We start from the raw sequence: 20,221 nt of genomic DNA on the forward strand, positions 1-20,221 counted from the left end.
CTATTCTGGGGATCCCAAGGTGTTCTCAGGCTAGAATCTCCGTTTGGAAAGTGTCCTGAAAGCCTCCAAAGAGAAGCACCTAGGAGACATCCTGTTCAGATTCCTGAACCACCTTGCCTGACTCCTGTGTAGAATTCCCACATTAGTGTGGTGGGGGGGTATGACCACCCAAATGATGTGTTGTCAGGCTCTTTGGCTTCTAAGGTCTTACATGGTAATTGGCTTCAGGGAAGAGGTCAGGTGATTCCTCTCACTGTTGCCACTACAGGAGACTGGGGTTTTCAATTCAAGTCAATTCAATTCATTTCAGTTTATTTATATAGTGCCAATTCACAAAACATGTCGTCGCAAGGCCCCTTACAAAGTCAGTTTAATCGAATCATACAGGTTTGAAGTCAAATATATACATTCCAGTTCCTAATTATCAAACAATGCAGTCAGTCCCAGACCTTTTAGAAGCATCATATTTTGGAGTGAAGCATGCATGGGATGTATTCACTAGGCATGCATTCAATGACATTGCTGTGCCATGATTTTTTTTTGTTTGAGCAACAGTTTTGATCCAGAATTTAGAAAGTTCTTTCTAGGAGCAAGAGTCAGTATATTAAACAGTCTTCTGTGTTTACTGTCTGTGACTGTCTGTGATCCTCTGGTAGGCACATATGGCCCATCCGTATCGGAACACCAAAAAAAGTGTCACTGCTAAACACAGTGGCTGGATAGGTGTAGCTTCTAGGAAGAGAAAAAACAGAGAGAGAACATAAAGTTATAAGTTAAAACAGCAAATAACGCAAAATTGGAGAGTAGTAGAAAAATGTGGCAGAGGGAGGGAAGTGGTCATGTGGTAGAAGTTGTGGAAGTGGTTATGTCCTCCAGCAGCCTAAGCCTATAGCAGCATAATGACATAAATAGCTCAGTATACCATAAGCCACTCTAACTATAAGCTTTATCAAAAAGAAACATTTTAAACCTAGTCTTAATAGTAGACAGGGTGTCTGCCTCACAGACTGAAACTGGGATTTGGTTCCACAAGGGAGAAGCCTGATAACCTGAAGATCTGGCTCCCATTCTACTTTTGGAAACTCTAGGAACCACCAGTAAACCAGCAGTCTGAGAATAAAGTGCTCTGTTCGAAAAATATGGAACAGTCAGATCTCTTATGTATGATGAAGCTTGATTATTAAGGGCTATATGTGAGAATAAACATTTTGAATTCTATTCTGGGTTTACCATGAAGTAAATGAAGAGAAGCTAAAATAGCATAAATATGATCTCTTTTAATTTTCATCGGAACTCTTGCTGTAGCATTTTGGATCAGCTAAAGGCTTTTAACTGCATTTTGTAGACACCCTGATAGTTATAGATAGATAAGTATTACAATAGTCCAGCCTTGAAGTAACTAATTCATGGCCTGGTGTTTCAGCTTCATTCGTGGACAGGATATTTCTAATTTTGGCAATATTCCAGATGTGAAATAAGAAAATCCTAGAAATCTCTTTAGTATGGGATTTAAATGACATGTAGGCTACTGGTCAAAAATAACATCAAGGCTATTTACTTTGTTACAAGAGGCCAATTCAGTGCCATCCACATTCATTTATTGACTAAGCAGTTTCTTTTTCAAAGACTCTGGTCCAAAGACTTTTGTTTTGCCAGAAATTAGAAGCAGTTTTTAAGTTGTGCCAGTATTACAACAAATGAGGCCACAATGCACCAAACCATCTTTTTTCAATCCTATCATCACTCGAGACTCTAATCTACTTGAGCTCCACCACCGGAACCACAGACTGACATTTACCCAGAGGTACCAGTCCAGCTGTTTCCAAACCATGCCTTAGTCTTAAAAGACTTGACTCTCATCCACGCTGCTTGACACTTGGCTGCAAACCACTCCATTTACCATTTTATTTTTTAAATCAGACGGCAATTTTAATTCTAAAAAGACACTGAAACATTGTTGCCATGTAGATATATTAACAGAACTTTAGTCTTGTCCTTGTTTGTTGAAAAAACTTAAGCAGGCAAATATTATACCATCCATCTTCGCAAAAGCATACCAGCAAGTATCACTCTGTGGAAAACGGTTCCAACTATTGAAAATTGTGCACTTGCACTATAGATAATATTTGCCTTGATCGTTTTTGACATCAGTTTAATGAAACCAGAGTTAAATTTTGCCAAATAAGTTTTTTAAAGATATGCATATATCCTTTCTTTCAATGTAAATACTTTTTTCTCTAGATAGCTCTAGCTTCAGGTCACCAAGATACAAGTAGAAACAATTTCTCATTTGCCAAACAAAATAATGTTGGTGATCATATACACTATAATGTCAAACAGTTTGTATCACACCACCAAATTAGCTGATTCTGGTGTTACAATCACTACCATGGCTGCAGGTGTATAAAGTTTGGTCTGGAGTAGCATGACTGGCATGCACAGAATCCTGACCTCAACCTTCTTGAACACCATTGGGATGAACCAGAGCAAAGGCTGCAATTCTGGTTTTCTCGATTTTAAAACATTTTTTTGTCCTGTCCGGCAATGTTGCACTCAGAATTGTTGTCTTAGTGCCAAAAAGAAGCCCAACATATTTACTTTCACAAGTAGAGCATTATGGCTAATGATATAATGCTTTGTGATTAATTCAACTGCAATGTACACAGAGATGGAAATGAAAAGGAAAAAAAGAAGCAAAACAGAGTAAAAGGTGGGACAAAAAGGAAAAAGGGAGAAAAGGAGACAAGAACAGAGAGAAATAAGGGAGAAGAGAATACAAAATAACACCCTAGAAGACTGCTTCTACACCTGCAGAACCGTATATATATATCAACAGCAATGTTACTAAAAAGTACACGGTACTAATGAATGCAAGATGTATTAAGTGGCAACTGCAACTCAGTATAGAACATCTGTATATCTGTTAACACCTGAAACCATTTGTGAGCGTACTTGTGGATTCTTTATAAAAATATGCAATAGTTGAAATGAGGAGCCACAGACCTGCCCCCTAGGACCTGAGACAGACACGGAGGACATCTGAGCCACAGACATCCAAAGGCCCCCCGGAGCATGGGAACCCCAAGAGGACCACCGCTGGGAAATATTACCAGTGGTGGTCCACTCCCCGCCACACTCCAATCCAGGAGAGGGAGCAACACAAGACACACCTGACATAAAAATATGTGCAAACAGTCACAATCACACATTCCAACCCTCATAAAAACACTCACATCCACCGTAAAGACACAAAACAATGGACGTTATACACTCACTCGCACTCCCCATACATACTCTATACTCCCAGGTCCAGGTACAGGTCCAACATTTCAATTTCTGTTTCTTGGGACATTATATGACTTTTGCTTGTGACACAAAGCTTAATCGTGCTGCAAAATACTCAGATTATCACCAGATTGTGCCTGAATTGTTGGAAGAAGTGGCTTTCGGAAGACGAGTGATTTTATTATCTTCACTTGAAAATGTACTCACCTGAACTGCCCAGTCCAGGTGCAGCTGGGATAAAACTCTAGAGAATCACAGGAATCAACTTTTCCGCTATTCATCCTTGTACTGCAGAATTTCAGTCAGTCGTTGAAGGGTCATCTTGTCTTGAACCTTTAACCCAGCTGCTATTAGTGTTGAGAAAAATGCAATGGTGATGCAATAATGCTGTCGCACACTTCTGAAGAGGGGTTAGTCCTGACACTTGTTGGACAGTGTGTATCCAGAAGCCATGTTTATTGCATTTGAACATTTCACTCTACTTTACATGGTTATCCATATAAAACTGTTTTATATCCAACATCCTTGGTACGGTTTCCATAAAAACTGCCCTCCAGTCCAATTTCAAACTCAAACAATTCAAGTGGCTTTGTAAAAACACTTGTATTATTGGTCATCCTGCTCTCGGATTAATTTTGATTAACATCAGGCTTTAGATACCCCACATTGGTAGACCACTACTGTGAAAGTATTGAATACGCACAGAAGAAATTAGATTTTCCCCACAGACTTCCAGTTTGAACCAAGTTTGTGTCTAGGGATACATTCAGCATGGTACTTTGGGGATGAACCCTCACTCAAACACTGATACACACACAGAACAATCCCATACTTTATAAATGGATCTCAGCATCCCATAGGGCATATAAAGTTGAGATAACGTGGATCAGTCTGTGAATGTGCTACACTGTGTGTACTTGTGCGTGTTTGCTCATTCTTTCTCACTGCTAGCTATATAGCAGTCTGAGTGCAGTTCTCAATAGGACTGGTGGCTGTTTCTGATTACTTCAGCAGTGATAATCATGTTGTTTGGCTTTTCTTTAAACAATCAACAGCCTTTCCACAAATCCCCAAAGAACACCAGAGCGACTGACAGCTCATGGTTTGGGTGCTCTTTACAGGTTTTCATCTGTCATCAGTGGGTCAGACATCATAGACAGAGTAGGCAGTCAGAGAGGAATCCTCATAATGTTGGATGAGTAGAAATAAGAAGCAACCTTCCGTCTATCCTGCAGAGCCTGTGTACAGACAATGATGCAGAGGAAGATGGACAGAAGGAGACAGGCATTGAAAAGGAGGGAGAGGGATGAATGGAGACAAAGATAGAGAGTGACAGTCAGTCAAAGGCGTGGAAGGAGTTCAAACCTTGTCCTCTGTCTGTGGCTGCTCAAGACAAATAAGAGGACAGGAGAACTCGTGACCCATGCGGGTTTTGAAAAACTGCATTTCTCTAGAATTTTCCTTTAGGAGTGTTTTCTTGATGTGTTTTCCTTCAGGCCAATGCACCTGTGGAAATGCCTCAGATTTGCATCTGTTTCTACTTTATATTCAGGCTTTTCATCTCCTAAGGAAGCTGTTTACATCTGTCTATTATATAAAAATTACTATCAATCTGTGTGCCATAAGTCCATTACTGTTCACCAATCAGGGTAAGTGACTGAGTGAACACTGAGTAGCTCTTCATCATGGCACCTGTTATTAGTTTGGATATCAGCAAGTGAACATTTTGCCCTCAAAATTGATGTTTTAGCAGCAGAAAAAAACATGGCAGAGCATATTTAAGATTTGAGGATTTAAGATGGTCCAAGGGAGGAAACGTGGTTAACCAGAAGAAAGAAAAACCTGCCCCGACAGGACAGGAGGATGGTCGAATAATGCCTGCTTCAAGAGTCATTCATATAACTCTCCATAGTCTCTTGTGCGGCTCCTGACATGTTATAAAGACGGCCAGAGGGTAGTTGAGCGCCTGGGAGTAGATCAATGCCACAATTGTAGAGACGATGTGGTGGCAGGGGCAGAGTATGGTCTTTACAAAAAACCATTTTAAGGTCATGATACAGAGAAGAAATATGGGACAGATTGGGCTGGAACTCAGAGGAGTTGGGCTGAGCAGAACTGGAGGCAATGGCAGAGTGAAGGCAGGACACGTGACACTGCTCCCTCCAAGACTCAATGCGTGAGTCGATCCAATTTAAATGAGGGTGATGGAGTTTAACTATGGGTGGCTTAAAACTACATGAGCCTCTTTTATGGGTAAAACAAAAAATGAGATTTGTTCTTGATGGTTACCGGAAGCAATAAAACAGAGAGGACAAGTCTCCAAGTGGACCATTTTTAGAGGGCTGTCATCTATAGCAGACACTTTAAATAGGTTTGTCAGATCAGTATTGGGGATCTTTAGTTCCTTAACTATTTCAGGACTGTTGAGATTCTGCTCAGCGCACTGAATCAACGAGAGCCAGGACAGGAACTTGATGTTGTTCAACACAGAGGAGTGAGTTTAGATGGAATCAGGGATGATTAAGAGGAAATGGGCCCATCAGTTCCCCTGTTTTTACTGATGGGCTCTGTCTTTTGGTCGAACCGGGCTATGTTGTTGAAAGTGTCCAACCTCTCCACAATGCAGGCACCTCCCAGATGAGAGCCGTCTGAATGTTTCATCTGGAGTGAGACTGGTTCGGCCAAGCTGCATTGGTTAGATCTGGGGAGAGAGAACAGCAGGTCTTATTTTTTTTCCCAGGAGGATTTATGACAAATGGGTGATTCTCTTTTGGTTTGACTCCTCCCGTTGTCTCTCCATCAATCTATTGTCAATACGAATTGACAGGTTCACCAGATGACGGGACTCGGGATCCTCTCGTCTTGCCAATTTGTCTTTTGTATTCTCATTAAGTGCATTTCTGAAAGCACCTTGCAGAGCTAGTTCATACCATCCTGATTCTGCTTCCAGAGTTCGAAACTGTATGGTCATCTCATCTACAGAACGTTGGTGCTGCCTGAGTTGCCACATCTTCAGAGCCAGGGTTTCATCACTGTGTTTAAGTGAGAAGGTCTTTCTGAAGAGAGCTAGAAAATTGGTTTGGGTGAAGCACTGTATGGTTGTCTCATTTATTAATTTTTCGGCTCACCTTAATGCTTGTCCTCGCAGCAGGCCGACGATGTATGCGATTCGACTGGCGTCGTCCGGAAATGAACTTCTGGCTTGCTGGAACACCAGTGTACATTGTAATAAGAATCCCTTACTTTTATCCAGGTCCCCTGAAAAAGGTTCAGGTGTATGAGGTGATAAACTCCGATAGATGGTTTGACTGGTAACCGGGTTAGGACAGGTGGCCTGAGGAGTGGGCTGGTTTGGTGTTCCCATGGAGAGGTGGTTCTGAATGTCCTGGATGTTTCGGGAGATCTCCACCAAGGCCAGGTTTGTAGAGGCTTGGTTCTGTTCCAGAGACTGAAGGTGTGAGTTATGTTGACTCAGTAAGATGCCCTGTTGAGAGAGCACCCTCTGATAGTATGCTGCACAGTCTGGTTGGTCAGATTGTTCTGTCGTGATGGGTTCTGAACCAGGAGACTCTAGAGCAGCACACCAAAGAGACAGGAAAGGTTTAAACAAGTTTATTGAAATTGTGTTTTTGGGCAGTGTCAGGATTCCGTAGCCAGCGGACATCAGGAATTGGCTCACTAGGCAAAGGAGAGCGGTTACTATCAGGCAGGTGGTTCTTAATGTTAAAGGTTAGAGTTCCAGGCTTACTTGTAGATGAGTGAGTTGGTTTTGGGAAGAACTGAGCAAGCCACAGAGACTGAGGCTGACAGGCAAGCATGCTGTGTGGGTGAATTCCTCCAGATGGTGAATAGAGTTGGAGGGTGGAAAGGCAGGGCAGGTGAAGCGAGGAGCGATCTTGCGGTCTGATCGTGTGAATCCAGAGCAGTCCTTGGACTGAGGTACATTCAGAGAAGTATTTACCATTCGGCAGGAGGCAGAACCACAGCAGGTTCTCCAGGAAGCGGGTTTGCTGACAACCAGCAAGGTAAAGCCAGAACCACGGAGGATTTATCCAGAGCAGGGTCTTGTTGTCAGCAACCTTCAGGGAGGAACAGAGCTGGGTTTATCAAAGGCAGGTTAGCACAAAGGCAAATACAGAGCAGGGTTTGTTGGTCTTATTACCACTTGGCAGAGTAAAGAATCCGATGCCTCCTCCAAGGTCTCAGCTGCTTAAGAAGCTCCTCAGTGATTGCTCTTGATGTGGTGCAGCTGTGCGGCTGCACCTACCTGTCACTCCCTGGTGGAGGAAATGAGAAACCACATTCACACAGCAAGACCTGCACACAGCTCTGTGGCCTGACAGATGCAGCTCTAAGAGAGAAGTATTGGTTATATTGAGCTCTCAACTCTAATAGCTTCTTCTCCAGCTTTGAATTACTATCGTTATGTATTTGTATTTGTAAAGTTTTTATTTTATTTTCCAGCTATAACCTAGTTTCCCACATCTTTTTTCATTTAGAACCTCTAGAGCTAATGATATGTCCTCTAAGGAAGACCTTAAATTCTTCCCATTTTACACACGCATAAGTTTGCATAGTATTAATCTAAAAGAACTCATTTATTTGTTTGCCTAGATAATTTTGTTACATCTCCATCTTGCAACCATTTATGTTGAAAACACCATTGGGGCAGATCATTTAACAATTTATCATCTTTGTAGACTAAGCAGTATGGTGCATGATCTGAGATCTCAATGTTATCATAGGAGCAATCACAAATGTTAGACTGAAGTTCTGCAGATATCAGAAATAAATCTATCCTTGAGTGTGTTTAAGAGGCACCTAAGTAACAGCAGTAGCACTTAATGTGCAGGTTTCTCTCCCTCCAAATAACCAATAATCTTAGGTGTCTCATAAATCTGAGAAATGTGGTTCTGAAGTTGTTACATGAATGGTCAACCCCAGTTGATATGTCCATTTGGGGATCTAACGTACAATCAAAATCCCCTGCTATTGTATGCAATCCTGGAAGTGCTGAAAGAGTAAGAAATAGGTTACTATAAAAATTGCTATCATCTACATTAGGGACATACACATTTGTTATATTTAGAATTTATGACAGCAAAGAGGCTTGAAGTATTCCCCTTTTGTCCTTCATAGTGTTTGTTATTTGTAATGGAACTGACTCATAAATTTGCATCATAACCCCTCTGGTAGTAACACATTTCTCTGTTCTTACAGGGTATTTATTGGCCCTTAGTTGTTGTACTATAGTAATTGTAAAGAAAATAGTCTTCTAAACAAGCTATACAGGTGCAGTCTTTTTCTAAATATACTTTCACAAACTTTCAACATTTCAGCATTCAATGGGCCAATTCCGACCTGTGGAGTCTGCAATGGAGCTCTTGGAAATTTTCAATTACTCTGAGCATTTTTACCATCTGTCACTGGGGTGTTCTTGATAGGACATCTAATACTGGGAAGATTGGTAGCTTTTTAAACAATGTTCAGTTGTACACAATATTTCTCACTGTGACATGATAGACTTTAAATTGTTTGATCTAATCCTCTTATGCAGACTAATGGCAGGAATAATTGCTTCACTGATGTTATTGCTGATGCGTTACTCCTATGGCAATATGGTATTGTACCACTGTATCCTTACACCAGCAAATTATCAAAATTCTCAGCAGGGGTGTATTTTATTTTTACCATGACTAAGTTGACAGTAATGGGCACTTCTTTCCTTTTCGCAGACTGTAAAGCTTGTCCGTAAGAATTAACAGGCACAATGAATCTGCTTTAATGCATTCACTCAAGAGGACCTTTCAGTTACATATTACACTCCTGATTTAGCTTGATTATAATGCATGTCTTTAAGGTTTCTACCACTCAGGCAGTAAACCAAAGCACTTACCTGGAATCCTCTGTTATTTAGGATTTACCTTGTGCAAGGTGGATAATTTATGGAATCTGGCACTCAGCTGTGCTCAATGAGCTAATGGACTAAGGGTTTTAGTTCCAAAGAACGTTTCATTCCTGCAGTGGCAGAGAAGTTCCCAAACTGTGGTTTAAAAAAACCTGCTGCTTGCACAACATTGCTCCCAGGTATCTACCCACATGCATTATAGGAGTGTTTTAGAAAAGACATTGAGCCAACTGCAGAAGCACATATACATAGAAGTGACGTCTACTGCATATCATAGTATTGTTGAAAAAACAGATGTAAAACAGACATGAAAAACAGATTTTGTGGCATATTATTATTGACTTTCTGTGTTCTTTGTGACTTTTTAAATGACACTTAAACTTAATTAAGGTAGTATCAGATTTGATGTTACAACCCAAACTGTAGAAGGAGCTGGCTGAGCAAAACCAAACAGCAGACAATGTCATCTTTAAAGCCTTCAAAAACAGTTTTGTATGTGAGGCCCTTTTTAGATTTAACCTTCCGTTTGAATGTGATGTATTGGAATATTGCTCTACAAGTATATAATACTTTGTATTGTGGCTTTCTTCCAGCCACTCATTCATAAAGGCCAGGTTTGTGGAGTGAATAATTAACAGTTGTTGGCAAATTTTACTGCCTGAGCTGTGCATCTTTGCACCTCCTCCAGAGGTACCATATGCATCCTGGATGGATTTTCTAAATAATGCTCTTTTTGCCCTGTCTGTCAGTTTGGCGGAATGGCCATGTGCTGGTAGGTTTGCAGTTTTACCCTATTCTTTCAATTTCTGGAGATGTATGGAACTATGCTTCTTTGGATGTTCAAAGCTTGGGTAGTGTTTTTTTTTTTTTACCTAACCGGGCTGTAAACTTCTCCACGCCTTTCTCCCTGACCTGTCTGCTGTGTTCATTGGTCTGCATGATGCTGTTTATTCACTAATGTTCTCTACCAAACCTCTGAGGCCTTCACAAACCAGCTAGATATATACTCAGAAAAAAAATTATGCATGGTCTCTGTTGTGTGACTTTTGAAGATGTTTTGTTGCACTGGACAGATTAAAAAGGGGAAATATATATATATATATATATATATATATATATATATATATATATATATATATATATATATCCATGCCATGCTGATAAGATTTAAAAAAAAAAAAAATGATTTTTTTTAACTTAAATTATGCACCACTTTCGGTTGGTCAAGCACAAAGATCTGCAACTTTTACAATCTTGAGAACCAATCCCATCAAATTATGTTTAGGGACGCAAATGTTACCTGCCTTTTTAAAAAACAGACTATTGGAGTTTTTAATATCATTTTTAAAGAACCATCATTTTATATCTATCATTAGGTTTTAAAATAAATAAAAAAATAAAAAAAACTTTGCCAAAGGAGAATCGATACATTGTCTTCTGTGGGATGTTGATATTTGTGAAAATATGTAAAACAAGCATATAGTTTCCAACCTAATTACAAAAAAAAATAGATCTAAAAAAAATAAATAAAATAAACCGTACAATTGTAATTATGTCAAAATCATTTGTTGGTTCTTTATCAGTTTTTACCAAAGTTATTAAGAACCACTGTGGAAGGTCCATAGAGCCACTCGCAGCTCTGGAACCGCAGGTGGTCTAGCACATAAAATCCACCTAAAATCAGGTTGGGGTTGTAATGTGACACAATGTGACATGAAGGTCAAGGAGTATAAAAAAATTTCCAAGGCTCCTTTGCAAGTGTTTTTGTGCAGGTAAATGGTGTCACACTTCTGTTTGCCTCATAATAAGGAGTTTCAGGAACAAACCACTTTGCATCCTAGAGAAAAAGATCAAAAGAACTCTAGACGGAATGTGCGAACAGTGAAAATGTGGACTCTCTGTTTGATGAGAAGAAGTTTGGTTCCAATTTAAATGAGAATTGATTGGTGCTGTCGACCAGTCAGGGTGTACTTAACTCCGACAGCAGGAGTGTGCATGTCTTTCTGCTTTTGTACACGTGGGCATCGAGTGTTGCTTTAGCCTATGTCTTTTGCTTAATCTCTTTTTGACACTGCATGAGTAATGGGTATTTATGCTTTTGTCAGTGCTGATTGATTTTTGACACTTTTGCTTACATACTCACAAATCCTTTTGTTTTTCTGCTCCTCCCTCACTGAAAACTGCTTAGACAGAGTGAATGCCTATATAACTGCAAGGAACCTAGCTTTTGCCTCTCTTATTTGCAAGAGCTAGCTATAGGTCCCAGTGGAATCATTCAGAGAATGAGGAAAAGCAAGTTGCCTTTTGACTGATCTCCCTTCTTGTGCCCCTGCAAATGAACAGACATGCAGATACACCACATCTCTGTTAACTGTGTTTTGCTGAAAATAGCTCCAACACAACATATTTAAAAATTATTAGAAGGCAATGATAGTCAGAAGCCAAAGTTTGATTTAACACCAGCCTTTAAAATATTTATAACGTTTGCCTTTGTTCAGGTTTCCGAGGATTAAGGTCATGTCATTATTCCAACACTGTCCTCTTGAAAATGCCAAGAGCACTTTGAAAGTTCCTGAAGTGACCTTCAGCTCTCATTTGCAGACATATCACTCATTGGGAGCCCCATTAACGGCATTCATTCATTTAGTGATTCAATAGAATTAGTTGCAAGCAAACAATTTTACAGGGTTAGCCTAGCAGCTGCGATAAAGAACTGAGATGAAGACAATTCAAGAGACAGCTGTGAGCTACAAGACAGCACGGGGTATTTTGATGTTTATGTTGCCCAAGTTGGTGCTAACAGTAGGTCTTTGCGGGTATAATAAGAGTGTAGCATGAGGCGAGTGACTTTTGGAACTTGATTGATGATGAAATTTTTTATTTTTTTAATATATTTTTGTAGTGAAGAAATGCTATATTGGGTTCATGAGAAGAGATTTTCTTGGAAAACTAAGAATCCAGTTTATTCCATTGACGGACAGAGCGAAGGTCTCACAAATCACAAGATGTGTTTTAAAGAATCTACAGTGGAGAATAATCCAGTATCATATAATCCTGTGTCACTGTTTCCTTTTTCTACCGACCACCCAAAATCTTGCCTTAAAGAAGTCGCCCTCAATTAAAACACAAAAAATGCAACTCAAGAAATACTTACTTTCTTACTTCAAATTTAGAGGCTCAGACATGTCTTAAAGCACACACATTCACATCCAAGGCTCATACATAGTATGCTACACTTACTTCAACAAACAAAGGCTCCATCTGCGAGACAGACTTAACTTTGACAGGATACTAAGTTATTGTGATGTCTTTTGGGGTTCACTATTCCATATTTTTGTTTACATATGCTTCGGTGAAAATTATCTGGTTCTCTTAAGTAAGTGTTGTGTTATTTAATTAAGAACAAAAAATAAAAACATGCGTCGTGATTGTTTTAGTTCTACTTCTGATCTGACTCTGGGTTTTTCTTTAACCGCTGCATGTATGCCATCATCCCTTGATGAAGAGTTGCATTGTCTCTGCCAGGATTCACAGTCAGTGCGAACCAACTGTGTTTTCAGTGAATCTATAGTGTTTCCTGTGAGTCTCAGCTGGAGTAACCAAATTAAGCGAATCAGCTGAGCCTCCTTTGAGTTGAGGTTAATGGAGACTTGGACTCCTGAATTCTGATTCAGTATGAAGACTCAAAAAAAGACTCAAAAGAGATTTATGACCTGACCAGCTCTAGTGGCAGCAAAAAAATTCCCTTAATTAAACTTTTTTGAAGGAATTTTTACAGAGCCAGAATGTTTAGTTGTTAAATAATTTGATGTCATATCTGTCCTTTTTAATGCTACAAAGTCAAACTAACTATAGAATCCTCCAAGAATAGTGATTCAATCTGTTTACAACAATAAAGACTACTAGCTTATGCAGGCATTTACTTAGCATCCATTAGTGCTGACTGTTAGCCTATATGGCTAATTATCATTCCCCAGCTGGCAATAATCTGAAGGTATCAGGGCTCAGCTGCTTTGCTAGCAACTTTATCTGATATGGTCACCTAAGCATTTTTAATTCAGTTAATATAAGCTACATTGCTAATGATGTTTCTGGAGACTGTGATCTTATGATTTTTGACTACTTCAGCTGGTTAACTGATCTAATAGCACAAAGCCAAGTACTCACTATTATTTGACATGGGGTTGAACTGTGACAGCATAAGCAAAAAAGCATTAAATCTAGGTGATCTATACCAGCTCTAATCTATGATGGTGGTCACGTCGGTAGATATTAGCACCACTTGTTTATAAAATGTATTGATCTGATGCAATTTAAAGATCAAACAAGTGGTGGGCACTTTGCTTCACAACACACATACAGAAAAAAGGCAAGTCATGAAAAAATAGCTTAAACAATGTTCTTTCTGTTTTGAGTTGTCAGATGGGATATTAGAATATGTTATTTTAAGCACAAGACACAGAATCACAGCTTTTAGCAGAATATCATTGAACCAAAATACAATGGAGCCTACCAGAGGCCACCAGAGGGCAGATATCTGACACAGACTTATTAGATATCCATCTTGAAGCTATAGTCACAGTTGCAGCCATGGTCATAGTTGTTTCAATGCTATCATGTGTCTTTATCTTATATATTTTAACTGTTCTAGGAACAAGTATTGTTGGCTTAATATTATTTTTCAGTTGACCAGAGTACAGCTCCAGATCTGCTGTCTTCTGTCTGTGTTTAAGCTCCCCCTCTCTCGCTATGCTTTTTGTTGTATCTTTTTTTAAATGAAAGGTGCATTGTTTGTGCCATGTGCACCTGGGAGCCCATGGGTGCCTTTACATGGCTAGGCCTTGCAAGACCAGAGAACCGAATGCTGTTAGTAATACCAAAACTTAAAGAATAAAAAATAAAAAATGTCCTGCTAGAACATTTTCTCCATTAAACTCAATCATTCAGCTGTTGGGCAGTGGCTATAGTGTTAAACCAAATATAATTTAACCTGGAAAATAGATGGGTGTCTGTTAATGAAAACCATGCTTGCAGGTATAAATATTTAATAATTAAAATTTAACCGGAAATATAATTTATCTCAGTAATTTAATTTAATTAACAAACAAAAGAAGAACGACAAATATGTCAGCCTACTGCAAAGTATTTCCATGTACAGTATATGCACTCAATACTTGGTCAGGGATCCTTTTGCATGAATTACTGCATCAATGCAATTATGTTCCTCCTGACAATACTCCATGTATTCTTTATGGGATTTAGGTTCAGGACTGGCTTACCACAAGGAATGCAACAGTTAAAGCCTTTGTCCAGGACTCGTCTGTGTGGGGGTTCTTGAAGCTCTGACTCGAGCTGCAGTCCACACCTTGTGAATCTTTCCTAAACTCTTGATTGGATTTTGCTTGATTACTCAAGGCTGTGGCTAACCCTGTTGCTGGTGCACCCTTCTATCTTTCTATCACGTGTTTTCTTCCATTCAACTTTCCATTAATATGCTTAGAAACAGCATTTTGTGAACAACCAGCTTTTTTAGCAATGACCTTTTGTGGCGTACCATTTTGTGGAGCAAGTCAAAGACTGTCTTTTGGACATCTGTCAAGTCAGTAGACTTTCCCATGATTGTTTCGGCCACAATACCTAAGGAATACATTTTATTGGTCTCATATAATATTATAACATGCTGGAAAACTTAATTTTGGTTTTGTCTATAGCCATAATCATTAAAATTAAACACTTGAAATATATTTCTGTAAATGTATTATTTTATGTATTTTAAGTATTACCACAAATTGAGTTTCATTTTTTAATTTACTAAAATAAATAAACTTTTTGATGAAATCCCAAATCACTTAGATGCATCTGTAGTCTGCAACTAGTGAAAATTTACCAGATTGACTCATTTCCTAAGGAAATTATATTTTTATAAATTAAATGTATATATAGATTTTTCCTGTCTCATATTGATACTTTGTGAACATCCAGCCTTAATATATTTTTGGAATCCATTCCTCATTTAGTTCACCATTTACCATTAACACCACTTTTTACACTACAGACCACATCATCATACATACAATGAAGCATTACTTCCTTGATTCCTTAATTCTTGATTGTATTAATTGCTACAGATGTTTGTTATCCCAACTGAACACTCCCTTACATTGCACTGAAGAGTTTGCAGGAAAAATTAAAAGAGATGATCCAGCACATTAAAGATCTGTCAGCAAGGACCTGTTGGCCTTCTTACCTCCTTCTTAGAATCTTTTATTTTATTGGTAAGCATTTTCATGTTTTCCTTTCAAAAAGTACAATAATTTTTGTTGTGAGCAGTCATTTGTATCTTACATATCTGCCAGATAAACTATATCTTTCCCTCTTTTCATGATTCTTTTTCTTTCTGTTTATCTTCAGAGCTGTTCTGTTTATCTGTGTCTTATTTATTTACCAATTTTTGAATTTCCTCATTGCCTTTTGTTTGCCTTCTTTGACTCTTTTGCTCAATTCCTCCTTTCATCTGCTTCCTTTTCTAGGTTTTTTCATGTTTGTTTCTGGCATTTTTCTGGTATTCCCGTATTATTAGGACCTGCAGAGAACTAAATCAACCTGCAACGCTTTGCTCTGCGAGGGCTGAACCTGGATCAGATGTTTGTGAATGTGACAGTCTATGTGGGTGTGTTGCTGAGCTGGCTGAAAACAAGAATGTAAAGGATGTATTGTAAAGAGATTTGTTTGAACTAAACTAGGAGTAATGCAGCCTTATTAAGTAAGCGAATATGACCCATCTTACTGAAACTCATACTATTAAATTCAACCCAGAAAATGGCCTTTGGAAGCTCTCAATGCTGCCTTTAACGAAAGCTTTTGGTCACACATTCAGATTTCTGACACATGATATTCCTGTTGCATCTCTGCATGCGTGTGCTTGTGTAATCGCAGCCATATGTGTGCACATTCCTGCACTGTACATAACATCAACAAGCTCAGAGCTCACAATGCCCAAAACAGAGGGAGAGGTGCTGAATCCATTGCCGCAGAAACCAGAGCTTAGCCAATGAGCAGGAGCTCCCTTTACCAGAATGTAAACATTTCCCCAGTTGCCATGGAGAAACGAAGTGTTTGCATGCCTTGTGTTTGTTCTGAACTTTTATTCGGCCTCTTCACGGCGTTTACGTGCACAACCTCAGCTGGTGCGTGAGATGAAGCTGGAGATGGTCCGGGTCCTTATATTGGCAGCAGATTATGGCACCTGCGATGTGGAGGAGGTTTAGGTGGAGAAGTGCTCCATTAGATTCCACATGTTCTGCACCGTGGAGTTTGCGGTTTGGAGAGCATTAGAAGATGTCTTTGTTTTTGTGAGTGGTGAAGTGTAAGGACTCTATTCAATAACTTTGATAACTGTACACTTGAACTCTATGATGAATTATTTAAGCTGCAGAAGGGCAAAGACACTCACAGATGAAATGCTTGCAGATTTAGAGTGCCTTTAACTTTTTCAAATGTTTTCATACTACAACCTCAAACTTCAACAAATTGTGTTGTGATTTTATGTGACAGACCCACAAATGGTAACACGCAATTGTTCAGTGAATGGGCAAGGATAAATGAGCTTTAAACTTCTCAACAAATGCATTATATTAATATCTAAAATTGTGGCACTGGAATTTAGAGTAAAGGAGGTTAAATAAGAATGCAAATGTAAACACATTTGAAAAGCATGTATCCTATTCCATTAGGTTATACAAAATCCCAGCATAATGCATCAAAGTTTGGTTATAAAGTGACAGAATGTAGCAAAGTTCAAAGTGTTTTAATAATTTTGCAAGTTACAGTAAATCATCTGTTTGTGAAGTTGCAAACTCCGTTTAGGGATTGCGTTCTTGTTTGTCTCCTTTCCTTTTCTTACCCTATCTTCTGAAGTTGACAAAGGCCAACAAAAACACTAACCTGGGATTTTTATACAACTACAGCCAAACCTTTAACTCTCCCAACACTTAACATCCCCAAGATATGTTTTGAGATTGGCAAAGCCTGCAGAGCAGCTGAGTCTTATGAGCTCCTTCTCCCTGTCGCACACATTTTATTGCCCACCACGTGCCTCTCTTTCTGAAAAGCCACTGGAGCCTATAGCCACGGCTTATTTGCTTTGTATAATAGGCTGCTCCATGCCAGAGGATTGGCTTGGCCACAAGAAGAAACCAGAGGAGAGGAGAAAGTGGTGTCAGAAGAGGGTGATGCAGCAGAGCCATTTCCCTGTTAGGACTGCTGTTTTGGCCCTATACTTTTCCAGGTGTCCATGTAGTAATATGGGCAGGTCAAGCTAGAGCCAGGTGCAAAAGAAATTATTCTCTGAGAACCAGACAGCTCTCACAGCACAAGAGACATTACTCCACCAAAACTGCCCCACTTGTGTGCTCTTGTGTAATGCGTCCTTCTTTGCCAGATTCTTTTCCTGTGACTACAGTAACTTGCATTTACATTTTGTCACAATACACAAACTTCTATGTATTTTATTGGGAGTTTTTGTGACAAGCATACACAAAGTAGCAGATAACTGGTTCTATTTGTTTTACAAATAAAAATCTGAGCATGCAGTGTGCTTTTGTAGTCAGCCCCTTTTTTAACACGTTGGCACCTTTTGTGAGAACATCATGAGCTACATGTGAAGTAGTTTCATGAAAAGACAATCTTATTAAAGTAAACTGAAATGTCCATTTTCAAATCAAGCAAAGTTATTCGGAAATATAGTACAAAGCCTGGTTTGAAGCTGTAAGGATAAAAAAAAGATGAGCAGGCTTCATAATATTGCTTTGACATGACTTTGCACTGAATATCTGAGCTTTACTTTAGCTGTATCCTAGAAGCTTTGTTTCAGAACCAATGAAAATGAATAAATCTTTTCACAGCTTTCCTCTAAAGATAATGACAACTGCCCAAAAGCATAGGTTTGCAGGATGACTAAAACCACAAAACTAAATGTATAATAACTCAATATTTTGGGAGTCTACCAAGCGGATAATTGCAGGTTAGTTAGCTAGACTATCAGCTCTGGCAGCCAGTCTGCAGTTGACTCCTTAACATACATTCTGTCCGTAGTTTGCCCACTGCAACTTTGAAACCTTGCTATCCATCCCCCATGCGGGGGTAGCAGATCCAGGAGGGAAACCCATGCTTCCCTCTCCCCAGTGACTCTCTTCTGCTCTTTATGTGGGATCCCAAAATGTTCTGAAGCTGGAAGGTATAGTCGTTCCAAAGTGTTCTGGGTCTGCCCCAGTATCTCCTTTCAATGGGATATGCCCTGAAAGCCTCCAAAGGGACATCCAGATGGTATCCTGATCAGCTGCCCGAACCAACTTAACTGACTCCTTTCGAATCTTTATGGCCGAGTACAGCTATCCTTTGAAGAATGTTCATTTCAGGTGTTATTTTTACAATCCATCTATAACCATCAATCAAATTAAGGACTTTTTTTGTTTTTTGACCATGCTCTTTTTTCACCAAGACTAACTGGGGCAATGCCTACATTAACTACAGACGATTCCCCAATCCGCCTAATGATGTCCTTCTCAGTCCAACCATCACTTGTCATCAAAGAAACAAGATACCTGAGCACCTTCATTTGAGCCAGAGGCAGACACCCGCCCTAAAGGGAGCACTCCAACTTTGTGGTAATAACTATGGCCTCATTCTTAGACAGTTAGAGAGAAAACGTTTGATTTATTATATTTGTTTGAGAAAAGTAAAATGTCAGTTTCTGAATGTAAAAAAACACAACTTCCTTCTTCTTTAGGTGTTGGCCAAAGTACAGTTATCTGCCCAACTGGAGGAATGAGTCTTAATTATAACCGTATTTAGCCTTCGAGTGTCTCCAGATAATTTCATAAGCTTTTCCTTGTGTGCATAGTATTGTTACACAATTTCAAGAATGTTTTTCTATTGTTACCCCTGATTGCTAATTTGCTTTTCTTGAGCTGTATCTGCACAAATCAGCATCCTGTTTTATTATGGCTTTTTAAGATTCTAACCAGTGGTTGTGTACAGTAGCGTGCCTCGGCTAACTTCCCTGCTATTAGACTGTTCTGTTCCTGGGACAGATTGGCTGCCGTGATTAGCCTGACCTCTTTTTAATCATGCTGATTCTGGCACTGCAACTCGTTTTTTTCCCTCTCATATCTCGTTTCCCCTTTATTTGCCTATTTTCATATGAGGTTTGAACTTCCGTTTCTGCACTTTTCTCTTTTATTTTCTCATATTCCTATGCTAGCTGCCTCTTGCTAACCTGTCCAAACAGCGTGTGGCACTTCTTTTTCTGAAGGATCTAAGGCCAATTAGTTTGCTGTTCGATTTGGTCAAATTTCCTTGTACAGATATAGTCAAGTACTTATTTTTCTGTATATTTGTGCTAATTTGGAATGGGAAAAGGGCTCTCCAAAGACTCAATGAATAAATAAATTACAGCCATGGCAGCCTTATGACTGTATGAAAGAGATAGTGGGAATGAGAGACCAAATAAGTGACTGCCTAGTTAATGAGAAGTTATAAGGAACTGAAACACTGTCTGACTTCCAGCCTCATTTAGCATACTCTGTATTCCACCTATCACTCATGCTGTCTAAAGTCCAGCCAGTTGTATGGTAGGACTTCTATATCAGCCTTCAGCATTTTTTTTTTTTTTTTTTTTGTGGAAGTGTCCTTATGACTAACAAATAGATACTCTGAAGAGGACTAAAGCCTCTCATAGCTTTTAGTTCAGTTAATCATATTTCCTCTCTATTGCTGTTTCCCACTTTTATCTTGTGTAATTCGCTCTTTTCTTTTTGTGCCATCTCTGCTTTTTCTGTTTAGAGTGATAGTTCAGGATTTTTAAAGTACAGTCACTATCTTACCTGCACTAAATAACTCTTGTACTCTTCATTTAGACTATATCGAGATTAGCAACATATTTACAGGGTGTCAAGTTTAAAGCACTCACCTTCATAAATGTTTCTCATGAGAATGGCATAAACTGAAATAGTAGCTAGATAGTGCTAG

At 39.2% G+C, this 20,221-nt stretch overlaps 1 protein-coding gene across 10 annotated transcripts in view; it reads left to right on the forward strand.

The window, feature by feature from the left end:
- cacna1g (calcium channel, voltage-dependent, T type, alpha 1G subunit) overlaps positions 1–20,221 on the forward strand; it is a 413,040-nt gene that overhangs the window by 115,823 nt on the left and 276,996 nt on the right. The window lies entirely within an intron of this gene.

This window comes from Girardinichthys multiradiatus, chromosome 10 (genome assembly GCF_021462225.1).
Source record: "Girardinichthys multiradiatus isolate DD_20200921_A chromosome 10, DD_fGirMul_XY1, whole genome shotgun sequence".
Lineage (NCBI taxonomy): Eukaryota > Metazoa > Chordata > Actinopteri > Cyprinodontiformes > Goodeidae > Girardinichthys > Girardinichthys multiradiatus.